This window comes from Fukomys damarensis, unplaced genomic scaffold, assembly GCF_012274545.1.
Source record: "Fukomys damarensis isolate Sample0158 unplaced genomic scaffold, DMR_v1.0_HiC HiC_scaffold_20, whole genome shotgun sequence".
Lineage (NCBI taxonomy): Eukaryota > Metazoa > Chordata > Mammalia > Rodentia > Bathyergidae > Fukomys > Fukomys damarensis.
Window position 1 is genome coordinate 19,851,473 of NW_022900932.1, and position 11,243 is coordinate 19,862,715.

General features: G+C 43.2%; 1 long non-coding RNA gene across 2 annotated transcripts in view; it reads right to left on the reverse strand.

Annotated features, from left to right (window-relative positions):
* Positions 1-2,781: 2,781 nt before the first annotated feature.
* LOC104849648 overlaps positions 2,782-11,243 on the reverse strand; it is a 12,902-nt gene continuing 4,440 nt past the window's right edge. For both annotated transcript variants that reach the window (XR_776813.1, XR_776812.1), the window contains exon 3: positions 2,782-3,076. This is a non-coding gene — a long non-coding RNA (uncharacterized LOC104849648). The remainder of the gene's footprint in view (positions 3,077-11,243) is intronic.

The window sequence follows — 11,243 nt, forward strand, 5'->3', positions numbered from 1 at the left end:
CCCTGAACGCCAGAAAAACTGTGCACACCACTATGAACAGGGAAAACATTTTAATTTCTAGGATGCTCCCTAGAGACCCAAGATGCACCACAGAGAACTGCGATTTGGGACTGACAATAGGGGTCTACTCTGTTTTAGTATCCACGGCTGAATATTTGTCAAACCAGAAAGGCGGCCTGTGGCTGCCATCTGGCACTGAATATAGGAATCTCCAAGTAGCTTTTCAAAAGGAGCTTTTCAGGGTTCTCTCACAGACTCGGTGAGGAACCAGGCCTGGGTATCTGCATATTGTACACTCCAGGATAAGAGCTGCTAACTTCTGCCCACTTTCATCTATTTCTATGCTTTGGTCCTGCAGCTTACAGAGATTGAACCTAGAACTCCTGATATTCCAGCCCTCAAAGCCCAGACCCAGAAAATGTAGTGAAACCTGTGATTTCTTGCATTGGCTTAGAGATACATGTACTGTGTACCATTTACCCCCTCTGGGCCTCAATTTCCTCATCTCAACATCAGATAGCAAAAAGAAACTGCTCTCCACCTCTGCCAGTCTAGGATTCCCCATGCGTACTTGGCCACATCCCAGAACTCTGGTAGCTCCACCTGTCTGGCTCCAGGTTCCTAGGAAGGGCCACCCATCACGGGGTTATTTGGTTGTGGAGGGTGACAGTACAGATCCTTTGGTGTAGACAAGCAGTGTCACCAGGATCCCCTGGGAGGCCAGGCCCACTGTCTTAGTTAATTTTCTCATTGCTGAGACAAACTACCCAACACACACCAGGTAAGGAAGGAGAGGTTTATTTAGCTCACAGTTTGTAGAGATTACAGTCCATAATTAGTGGGCTCCAAATCAGGGTGGCTTGGCAGAGGGGCATCACAGAGGAGAAACATTTCATGATGGGCAGAAGGCAGCAAAAGCAAGCAATCAAGGGAGCAACCGCAGCTCTTTCTATCCCTTATATCTTATTCAGACTACTGAGGGTAGGTAACACTTACACCCTTAATCCTAGTGTCCTTGACCCTAGCATTGCATCATGAGTCTATCACATACTCTGAAAAAGGCTCGCCTATGACCACACGATGCTTTGGGGACATCTAAACACAAGCCATAACACCCACTCTCTGCCTTGTTGACACAGATGGGACCTAATGAAGAGGCCCAGTGTAACCTAAGTCCTAGGTAAACAGAGGACCAACAGGTAATGACAAGCCCAGGCCCACAGTTCTCTTTCCCTGGCCCTGTAGAACTGGTCTCTAGGTTGACTTAAGGGAACTGGGCTTGTGAAGTCTGTGCAGAACCTGCATCCCCAGCTCTGAGATCAGGGAGCCAGCAGCATTCACCCCTACCAGGGGATGAAAAAAGCCTTGTATGCCTTTTTAAAAGGAATGAAAGAGGCCAGGGATTTAGCTCAGTGGTACAGCCTCCTGCCTTGCAAGTGCAAGGTCCTGAGTTCAATCTCCAGTACCAAAAAACAAAACAAAACAAAACAAAAAAAACTGAATAAAAGTCATTTTCTCCCATCAGTTTTTAAATTCTAAGAACTGAGTCACTTTCTCTGCTCAGGGTGATTGACCTAGGCAAATCTAGTACCTTGTCCAAATCAAGGACAACCTGAGCTGAGAATGCAGGGCAAGCAGGAGTTAACCAGACAGTGGGTCCAGCTGGACAAACTGCACAGGCCCAGACCAGTGATGGTGACAGGAAGCTCACTGTAGCCAGACAGACATGAGGGAGGGAGGGACAGAGGACCTGGCATGTAACCTGTCAGGGGCAGATGTGCATACCATATCAGGCAAAGGCACATGCCTTCAGATGCCCAGCCAGGTAATGGGACTTTGGTCATTCATACTCTGTTAAATGCTAGCTTGCAACAGCTTGGTCATGAGATGCAACATTCACGTGTTCTAGCAGAAGGAGACAAGCATAGTAAATAAGTAAACTACAGAAATACAGAAGATGCTAAGGACTATGGAAAAGAAGAAAGCAAAGCAAAGTTCAGGGAGTACAGAGGATGGGGCTTGGGAGAGGAGGTCACGGGTACTAACTACTCTTTTAACCAGAACAGTAGGGGAAGCCCAACATCTCAATTTTTAAAGGAAATACAGAAATCCACTCCTTCCCTTTTTGTGCTGGAGATGGATGCAGGGCTTTGTACCTCTTAAGCAAGCACTGTACCACTGAGCTACATCCCAAACTCCTCTCTCAATTTTTTTTCTTTTAACCAGGACCTTTTTTGAACTCAGGACCTTGAGCTTTCAAGGCAGGCAGCGGAACCACTGAGCTAAATCCCTGGCCCTCCTCTCTCACTTTTAAAGTTGTGATGTCTTAGGACCCTGCTAGAATCAGAGATTATACTCATTCTCTTTGCTAGGCTCACTTTTATTCTTTGTGCATATGTGTGTATATGGTATTGGGGACTGAATCAAGGGCCTTGCACATGTAAGGCAAGCACTCTACTGCTCCACTCCATCCCCCGCTTTTTTTTGGCGGGGGACAGGCCTCACACTTGCTGTTTTCCTGACTTAGCCTCCTGGATAGCTGAATTTACAGATGTGTAGTGCCATGCCTGTCTACTTTGGTTCTTTCTATTAAATGATTTCTATACTCCAAGAGACCCAGTGCAAACCTCAGGTATTACCAACAAAGCCTTTTCAGCCTACTGTGGAGCAGGCTTCCTTTTCTGCATATCCCAAGCTGTTCAGAGGTCCTGCTTTCCTGTGGCAGACACAGAGAGATATTCTGAAGCCACCTGCCTGCCCCAACTCTGGTAGGAAGATAGGACATTTGCTTTCAGTGGAAACAGTGTCCTTCCTGGAGGGAGAAAAGCTGCACAGTGCTGCCAGCCACAAGCACCTTCTTTATCTCCTCCCATCACCATGGGCAGATGCAACATGTGGGCCACTCTTTTTTCTTAGTTAACAACAGGACACAGCCAGCCAACACAATTTCTGGACAAAAAAAGCACCAATTTTTGTAGGATCGTGATGTTTCCTTGTTGCAGTCTGCATGGTATGTCTTGTGACTATGATATAACTTGCTGAGTCACTTTGGTTTATTAATTCCATCTTTTTTCCCCTAAAAAAAGAGAAAGAAAAAATCTAGTTGTATGGTGATTGTAAAGACAGCTAAAATGTCATAAAGGAGAATATAACTAAAGAGCTTGCAGAACTTTTATTTTGAACTTTTTAAAAATTGCAATATACTTCATGTACAGACAAGTCCATAAATCAAAGGGTAGATCTAGGTGAACACACAGAGTGAGAGCCTTTGTCAAGCACCACCCAGATCAAGAAACAATACCATCAGTTCATTTATTTTAAATAAATGCAAAAGAAGCAGGTATGACTGATAAGCCTCCTGTCTGAGAGCCCAGGGTCCTATAGAATGCACTATTTTGATCTTCAGCCAAAGAGCTACAAACAGCCACTGAGGTCATTTGCAAAGGACCCTCAGGATCACATTTGTGTTTTAAAATGATCCCACTGCACAGAATGGAGAATGGCTGGGAGAGGATCCAAATAGGAAGACCAGGTGCAAGACTCTGTGTCCATCCAGGCAAAGAAGGAAGGGAGCTGGTTCCTAAACACAATGGCATAAACTCAGAAGGAGAAATTCTAGAAGGTGAGATAGCAGATGAAACTAAGACTCCAAAGGCACAGGGTTCCCTGTGCTGGGCCAGCAGGCTCCTACATATAAACACTGCAGCCAAGAGTTAGTGGAGGAACAGGGAGTTACATGCATAGCTCAGGGCAAACCAACCCATATATAACAAGCTATGCCTTTAATTTTTTTGAAGCAGAATTGGGGTACCTCTCCCTTAACCATCAGGTTCTTCCTGAATGTATGGTTTCTTGCAATATAGAGTAAGAACCATAGTTGAAACCATAACCAATAGGATGATTGTTCATGCTGATGCCATTTCCCTCTACCCTAAGCATTATGGTTGAATGATGTCTCACAACAACTCATGTGTTGAGCCTTTAAACCCCAGTTCCTCAAAATGTGGCCTCATTTGGAAATGAGATCATTGCAGGTACAATCAGTTAAGATCAGGTGGTCCTGGAGGAGGAGGATGGGTCCCTAATGCTACTCCCTACAAGGACTGGTATCCTGGAGCCAGGGATTTAGCTCAGTGGTTCCACCACCTGCCTTGCAATAGCAAGGTCCTGAGTTCGATCCCAGGTACCAAAAAAAAAAAAAAAGGACTACTTGTGTCCTTATAAAAACAAAAAGGAGGGGGCATTTGGACAGACACACACATAGGGAGAAATTCATGAAGAGATCAGGGTGATGGTGTTACAAGGCAAAGAACACTAAGTTGCCACAGTAGGAGAGGGAGACACGGAGTAGGTTTTCATTCACAGTCCTAATGAGGAACTAAGCTTGCCCTCAGTTTGACTTCCGGCCTCTGGAATCGTGATACCATAAACTGCTGCTGCTGCTCACAGCTTTTAGTTCTTTGTCCCAACAACCTAGTTAGCAAACTACTGCACCTAGATGTTCAAACTAGGCTGCTGTTGTTTGATGGTGTCCCCCAAAACCCATGGGTTGAAATTTTGATCCCCAATGCAGCATGTTGGAAGGGGGAACTGGAAAGAGGTGTTTAGGTCACAAAGGCTCTGCCCTCAAGAATGGATTAATAAGGCCACTGTCATCATTTCAGGAGTGGTTCCTGATGAAACGGTCAGTTTGGCCTCCTTCTATTCTCTCTCACCCTCTTTGCCCTTCCACTACAGGATAAGGTAGCAAGAAGATGTTTGCCAGATGCTGGCCTCAGTCTTGGACTTCTCAGCCTCCAGAATCATGAGCCACTAAATTTCTGTTCATCGTTAGTTCCCTAGTGCTACAGCAGTGCAAAACAGACGAAGATGTAGCCCCACATCTCAGCACCCTGGCAAAGGAGATTAGGAAGGGTGGGGTGGCATGGCCACTGCCCGTAGGAAATAGCCTCACATTCCCTCTCAGAGATGGGGAGGCAACTTGAGCCTTGGAGTAGCCACTGCCTACTGGCTTCCTGGTGGACAGGAGGACTGGAGCTAGTCCTTGGGATCTGCTTGAGAGGACTGCTACTTTAGTTATGTGGTGCAAACCAACACCTGCCACATAGGGAATAGATGTTGCAGAAGGAACTGGGAGGAAATCACTCAGACGTATTCCAGATATTCACTCCTACTCTCCACTACCCATTTAATTCAAGCATTTCAAATATTTAAACCATTTTCACTGGCTGTCCACTCAAACATCCAGCTCCACACCCCTGAATAATACATCATCATGGAGCCAATTAAACTCATTTAGTCTGAATATTCTTTTTTGGGAGGTACTGGGGATCAAACTCAGGACCTTGTGCTTGCAAGGCAAGCGTGGTGCCACTGAGCTAAATTCCCAGCCCATTTAGTTGGAATATTCTTAAAAGTCCTCTCAATAGGCAAATCAAACCAGTCCTTTAAAACAAATTGTTTCTAGTTAATAAGCCTACTGCTGACCCTGGAGCCTCCTCTATGCAAGCCTTGCAAAGTTTCTTGCTGGGAACAGAAGGCCCACAGCGGTTGCCCAATATTGACTCCTTGCAACCTCACAACCATAAAACAAATCAACACCTGAAGCCTGTTGGCAGACAATCACAGGACATGCATCAATGGGGTCAGCAAAGTTGCCTGGGCCTCGCCCCGGGCTATGCAGACAACATTTACCTGGCAAGCTTTCCATAAGTAACAACCCATGGCGACAACCATCTACCAGTGGATATGCTGATATACCTATGAATTAGATCCTAGAAGAGAAGGCCTCAAAGCCTGCCAATTGAATGCTGTTCTTGAACACGGCACACAAGTCCCCTTATGATCAGCCCCTGCCTCACTCCATCTTCTCTTCCTCCTCCTCCTCCTTTCCCACCTCACCCTTAGATCTGACACCCTAGCTATTTCAACAATGGCTGTGTAATTTATAACCCAGTCTGAGAATTTCTGAGACTGAGGACATATTAAGTATTCTAGGACAATAAGCAATAAACTGAATTACATGGAAATACTTAGAGCTCTCAAAACTTGTCATGGGCTATCAATAGCCTCAGACTTTTGCATATGCTATATTCTTTTGTCAGATTACCCCACCCATTTCTTGGTCCACTTGAAGCAAATTCTATAGCCTCCTCCTTGGTAGAATCTCACAAGGAACCCAAATGGGCTTGAATCCTCTTTTTCCTGTGTCCCCATTTCCCTAATATTTATCACAGTCCATTTTAATTTCTCTGCTTCCCTGCAAGACCACTAGATAACCACTAGGTCAGGTATTATATTTTTTCACCTTTACATTCTGTACTCTATTCTCTGTTGTAGATGCTCAACAAGGGTATGTGTAATAAATGGTTTGGGGATTATCCAGAAGAAGAGGTACATGTGGGAAGTAACTCTAGATATTTGAAGGGTCTACCTACGAATGTTTGCCCAAACATCTAGCTCAACATAGCACATAAACGAGCACATCTAGCTCACGTAGCACATGGCCCAACATAGTTCATTGTAGTAGCACAGCAGGCTTAGATTTTATTTGTGTGTATATAAAGACCAGAACAAGAATATCTACTGAAAGCTTCCAGAGAGTATCTTTAAACTAGCCAACAGAACTACTCAGAAAATGAACAGGCATCACTGGGCAGTACAGAATCGCTCATCTCTAGCAGTCATTGATTGACAAATGCATTTGGTAAGAATGAGGCAAGGATTCAAGCTTGCAAAGATCAATGGTCTGGATAAATCCCTGAGACTTTGTGATTGACTGATGGACTGACTGCTTAGTTGATTCACTTATCAATTCAGTGCACGTTAGACAGCAGGTACTGTCCCAGGAGCTTGATGAGTTACATCTGTGCAGTCTCCATACATATTAAGGTCCTGCTTGGAGATAAGACCAAAATGACCTGTGGCCTCTTGAAGTTTAGAGGCTTACAGAAGAGATATGTAATACTTGTAAGCATCACTGGGTACTAAGGGAGAGTGTGAGCAGAGGACTGGGGTAGAGGTCAGAGAAACATTTTAAGTTGAAAGGGAAGCATGTAGGAAACTTGCTTATTTTCTGACCTTGGTCTTTCTGAAAGCTCAGGCTCCTTCTCTTTCCTTTGCCTGCTCTTCTAGTTCAGTGACCTTCCTGAGTGCTGGCCTCAACCAGTCTACACCCCTGGACAGCTTTGGGCTGTGAGCCCTGCTCAGGTGACAGGTAACCAGGCAACTGTGATCATCCCAGGGCAGATGGGAAGATGAGCTGTGGGGTCTACAGCTACACCCCTTTCTTCCCTCCCTGCTTCTTTGAAAAGCTAGCAGACTTTACCCATGAGTTATACAGAACTCAGAACAATAAGGGTGCAGGCAGTGCCAAGTAGGTGTAACTCAAGAGCTTGGCAGAGACTCAGCTCTTTGGGAAATCAGCCTTCATCAGAGCACCCAGTGATGCTGGCCACAATCCAGTGCAAAGCAGAACAGACACAGTAGGTGAGTCAGGAGAATGCGGTCACGGGGTTTTCTCCATTGCGCATAAGGGGAATAACATCGAAATGCAGCAGCTGCGGGAGCCCATGTTAAACCACACTGGGCAGGCAGTAAAATATTATTGAACCGGCTTATGATTTGGCTATGCGAATTGTGACATTGTGAATCTGTCCTAGGCCTACGATGAGCCTTCGGCTGGTCACAATTGAGATCTCAATAGTGATGTTGTGGCGTCTCCGATAGGAGGATAACACTGATGCTGAAGACTTAATGACTCTTTGCAGCCATTCTCCCAGAATGAACATTAGCTAAAGAAAACACAGGTTACTCTTTAATCGCAACCTGTCTTTCGCAGCAATGCACGTTCCTCCCTTTTACAAGCCTGGCTCTCGTCGTGTCCGTATCGCCTCCTCCCCCACCCACCCCGCCATATTTGCCTTAATGTCCCCTGCAATGTTGTGTGGTCAGTAAATCCTGGCAGGTCCGGGGCCTCGTGGTCTTAGCCTTGCAGAGCTCTGACAGCCCCAGACCCCTAGTTTAGGCAAACCTTTGTCTTGTATTATCCTTTATCCTCACCATACCTTCAGTCAGGTGGCAGGGTAGCACAGCCCCGATAAGCAGCCACTCATGAAATGTTTGTTTCATTTGAATAAACAATAATATGAAACAAATACCAAGCAGAAAGCCTTCGCTGTGGGCCAGGCATATGCTAGGTAATCATATAAGGATTACCTTAATTAATCACCCAACAGCCCCATGTGGTCAGCAGAATTATTATCCCTATTTCACAAGCGAAGAAACTGAGGTCTAGAAGTTGTCAACAGTTACCTGTTGTCACATAGCTGGAGAATAGTGGCCTGAGCATCTATGGAGTCTGTGCTCCTGGTCTCTGTTCCATGGAGCCCTTCATGAGGTTAAATGAGAGCCCAGTAAAGCACAGTGCACTGAAATGAGCAGTATACTCTAAGAGTTCCAAAGGTAACTGAGCAGCTGTTTAGCAGGAGAAGAATCTAAAATATAAGTTCATAACACAAGCAAAATAAGAAGAAAACCACAAATGAGGAAGAAAAATTTCATTATTCATAATACAAAGGAATGTAATCTCTCTAATATATAAATCTATATATCCATGGAAGAAGGGCTAGTGAACCAACAGAAAACTGAACAAAAAATGTGAACAAAATGTCACAAAAATATATACAAATAGCATTTAAATGTGTGAAGGATGCTTAACCACACTCCTAAAGAAATGAAAATTAAAGCTGCAATAAGGTAGCATTTGTCTCAGTAAACTTGAAAGACTGATGGGATGCAGCTATTATTAATGGACTCAAAAATATATTTGAAAAGAAAGAAATGAAAGTCAATGAATTAAATAACCATCTCCAGAAACCATAAAACTACATCCTAGGAAACTAGAAGTATTATAATAGCTAAGAGGACAAACAAAGCCAAAACTTAGTTCTTTGAAAAAATGATTAATAAAAAACAGCAACCTTTGGCAGGATTGATCAAGGATGGATAGATAGATAAATAGATAGATAGATAGATTTAGATATAGATAGATAACAGATAGATGATACATAGAGAATTTGATCCAAAAAGAAAATGTCATTATAGTTTATAGAAACATTGTAAAGAGGTGGTCTTTATACAAATAAAACAGGAAATACATGTGATATGGAAAAATTCCTAGGAGGAAACACAATAATATACATGGACACCGAAGTGACACCGAAGTGACAGATGACAACATATATTTGATAGCAGCCGTGATTTTAAAAATAAAAAAACTTCAGTGAGAATTAGGAACACCAGTGAAAGATAAAAACAGAAAATTTCAGAAAAGTAATAGAAGATGAAACAGGGAGATAGCAAAATATTTACACTGCTCCTCCACGAGCAGATACAGAGCACACTTGATGATGGGGGAAGAAAGCAGGGAGATAACAAGCGACTTGGGAGAATGAACCAGGAAGCCCTCTGCAAGTGCGGTTGACTTAGGTTCCATTTTCTAAGGCTTGGATATCATTTTCCTAACTTGAGACGAGGCAGCCAACAGGAATCTAAACAATCAGTTTCTGTAAAATGTGATGCTGAGGAAAGCAGGATCCAGTAGGAAGACGAGAGGAACTTCTCAGGGTGACACTGGCCCAGTAAAGGAAAGGGTGTGTGATAAGTGTCCTGCCAAAGAGAGCTAGGGAAAAAAATAAGCCAAAGAGGGAGACAGGATGACTCAGTGAAGGATAAGGCCCAAGGCTGGGGCACCGGAGGCTCAACAAACAAAGACCTCATTAGATGGGCTGGATTTTCTTGCCCAGGAATGAGATATTCATACCTCTCTAAAAAAATGGCTTTGTTCTGTTTTAAACTACAGTGAATGGTGCTTGCACAAGTATGCCTGCTACATATCCTGAGTTCCTATAGACCCATGTCTAAGTCACATTTTCCTGTTCATAACCCCAAAGGTTGATGTCAACTTGGCTGAGACATAGTCATTTTTGCGTACTCTACAAAGAGTCCATTTGGCAACCTGTTCTGGTTCCCTCCCAGGTTCATTTAAGTGGGGCTGTTTGCTTCCATTTTACAATAAATATTGCTTTCTGCTTTCACTCTACAATAAAAAAACTTTTGTTCAGTCCTCTTTTGAGTCTCTACCTTGTAATTCTTTTTTTTTTCTCATTGAGTTTATTGGTACATTTTAGGTGTACAGTAAAATTACATTCATTATTGGGATCTTGTACCTTTACATGACAGGTCTTAGTTCTCATTTTTTTCCCCTTACCCCTGCCCTCCCTTCACCCCTCCTCCCTTCCCTATTTACAAATACTTTATTTCCATTTTTTCATTTTCTTGGGTTTTTTTTCTTTTCCCTTATTTCCTTTCCCCTACCTCTACCTTGTAATTCTTTCCCGGTCAAGAGAAGAACCCACCCACCAGAGGGTAACAGAAGATAAAAAGAATGTAGTGGGAATTTTAGGATCAAAAAACACAATAGCTGAAATAAAAGGTTAGTGGGTGGGATGTACACCAGAGTGGAAGAATCAGAGGAAAGAATTACCAAACTACATGATAGAACAATAGAAATTATCCAGACTGTTAAACAGAAGCTAGAACCAAAAAAAGAAAAAAAAGAAAGAAAGAAAAGAAAAGAAGAAACAGAGCCTCAGCCCGTGAAACTATAACAAAAGATGTAATAGTTGTGTTAACAATGTCCAAGAATAATAAGAGAAAGAGAGCAGGACTGAAAATTCACACAAAATAATGACTAAAAACTTTCCAAATTTGGGAAGACACATAAACTTACAGATTCAACAAGATAAGCAAATCAACCAGAATAAATCCAAATAAATTCACATTAAGACACATTAGGTTTCTGGTAACTAAAGACAAAAACAAAAACCTAGAAAAGAGCCCCCTCAAAAGTAGATCTTACCTAAAAGGGAAAATAACTACATTGATAACACATTTCTTATTAAAAGTAATGGAAATTAGACGGCGTAATATTTCCCAGATTAGGAAAGTTTAAACTGTTAACACTGAATTCTAAACCTGGGTAAAAAGTATTCTGTGGGTATAAAGGGAAAATCTCAACAATTTATACAACCAGCCAGAAGCTGGGAGTGGTGGTGCACGCCTGTAATCCCAGCACTCGGGAGGCTGAGGCAGGAGGACTGCTACATGTTTGAGACCAGCCTGGGCTACACAGTGAGTTCCAGAGCAGTCTGCACTACACAGTGAGACCCTGTCTCAAAAAA